Source organism: Cucumis sativus, unplaced genomic scaffold (genome assembly GCF_000004075.3).
Source record: "Cucumis sativus cultivar 9930 unplaced genomic scaffold, Cucumber_9930_V3 scaffold41, whole genome shotgun sequence".
In the NCBI taxonomy this organism is placed as follows: Eukaryota; Viridiplantae; Streptophyta; class Magnoliopsida; order Cucurbitales; family Cucurbitaceae; genus Cucumis; species Cucumis sativus.
The window spans coordinates 376,585-378,578 of record NW_022279549.1 but is presented as its reverse complement, the minus strand read 5'-3'; the positions used below and the strand labels follow the sequence as shown (position 1 = coordinate 378,578).

Genomic DNA, 1,994 nt, shown 5'->3' with positions numbered 1-1,994 from the left:
CTAGAAAAAAATGAAAATTGTTGTACTTAAGATCAAAACTAAATAGTTATGAAATAAGACATAAGAGATTTGATTTTAACAACCTTCTCGTTGTACTTGGGATCCACTCTGGCTTTGTGCTGGAAAATTGGTTTGGAGCTGATCATAAGCTTTCGGTTGCTCTTCTGTAACCTTTAGATACTCTTCAAAGCTATAAGCTTTGCTTCTGACGAAGAATCTTCTACTATTACAATACATAAGAAAATTCTATTTCATAAACCATGTATCATAATTGAGGCTGATAGAATGATTATTCTATAACCCTACCGATAGTTTCATTCTTAACATTCATAGACACGATGCATGGCAGCTATCCAATTCTATTTCATATTCTCGAGAATGGCTCGGTTTAACAATAATGTTAATTTTTGTTTTCTATTTTAAAATAATAACGCTGCTTACTAATCTTTTTTTTTCCATTTGGCATTCTACTTTTTCTACTCAGCTTTCTTTCCCTAGTGATAACAAATAATACGGGTGATAAAAAACTTAATCACTCACTTGTTTCAGCCACCGAAAGCCCTTCTGCTTTAGAAATAGAAATACGGGTGATACGGGTGTGCTGTTCATTGAACTCTCAATTTCATCAAGACCAATTTCTCACTCAAACATGGTCTTGCATTCTCTAGAAACGTCCTACAAACAAAAATGAAGAACAAAAAATACAATAAGGTCTATGAAAAAATTACAAAGGAAAATCTCAAAAACTGATATGTAAGTCATAACAACCTTAAGTCCTCTTATCATGGGTTAAAATGCACGTAAGGTTTTTCCAAGAGTCCGAGCAACCAGCATGTAAATAAGTTAAGTCAACTAAATTTGCTATAAATTTACTCGTATTAACATTATCATTGTTATAGACTTGACAACTTCAAATTTATCAATATAAAATATGCTTTAACAAAACGTACCTTGAGGTTCCTCAAACCTTATTAAAAAAGCAAATAATACAACAATTTAACAAATTTATAGTGCATATTATGTATATCAATTGATCACAACAAAATAAGATCGAACAAATACCCATGAGTAATATTTAGCCACCAAATGAATAATGATGAAAACCTGAAAACAAAATCGAGAAAAAAAGGGAACAATTCATCAACAAAACAAATTTAGGGGACTAAAAAATTGCTTACCTTATTACACACTTCAAAATATTAAGAAAAGTGGAGGGAAAAAACCAACCAATAATCAACAAATAAACTTCAACACAAATAGCCATAAATTTTCTTCTTTAAAGGTATCACAAATAAGTCCATCAGTAATACCAAAATAAAAAAGGGCAACGTGCAATTGAATTCTGCAGTCGTAAAGCTATGCTAAAGGCAGTATGAAATCAAACTTGAGCACTAACAAGAAAATTTGCAAAACAAAAATTACTAGACATCATTAACTAAAGTACCAGCACAACAATGAATGTGTAACCTCCGCAAGAGCAAACCCGAATGGAGAAGAACATGAAGAAATATATAAATAGAAGAAACATAAAAGACAAACATGAAACACATGGAAATATACAAAGGGGATAAATAAAAGTACAATTATAAAGTGATGAAGCACAAATATAGGTATCAACAGAACCAGAATACAAGTCTTACCCTATCTCGACTGTCGAGGAGTGTTAACCAACCGTCGGAAGGTTGGTTTTATTTTTTAGAAAAAGTTAATGTTGTCTGAACTCTTTTCCAAGCCACTAACCAGCCCCTCCTTATCTATGATCGACGATCAACTCCTCAACCTCTAATTACATTTAAAAGAGTGATGCGAACATTGTGTGAAATCCCAAACCTTTGATGGATCCCACCATCACTCTCTTTCTATCCCCTTCAAAACCTCATTATTTTCAAGAGAGGCCTCAAAGCTTTCTTCCAATTAACATAAAAGAAGAATGAAAGAGAAGGAGAGAAAGGGAAAGTGGTTCAAAAGCTATGGAAAAAAAAGTAAAAGAAAAT

The 1,994-nt window shown here is 32.3% G+C and overlaps 1 long non-coding RNA gene across 1 annotated transcript; it reads right to left on the bottom strand.

Annotated features, from left to right (window-relative positions):
• Positions 1–456: 456 nt before the first annotated feature.
• On the bottom strand, positions 457–1,116 carry LOC116405908. Its single transcript, XR_004218992.1, has 2 exons — positions 1,063–1,116; positions 457–675 (listed from the first exon to the last, which is right to left on the bottom strand). It is a non-coding gene; the product is annotated as an uncharacterized LOC116405908 (long non-coding RNA).
• Between the last annotated feature and the right edge of the window lie 878 nt (positions 1,117–1,994).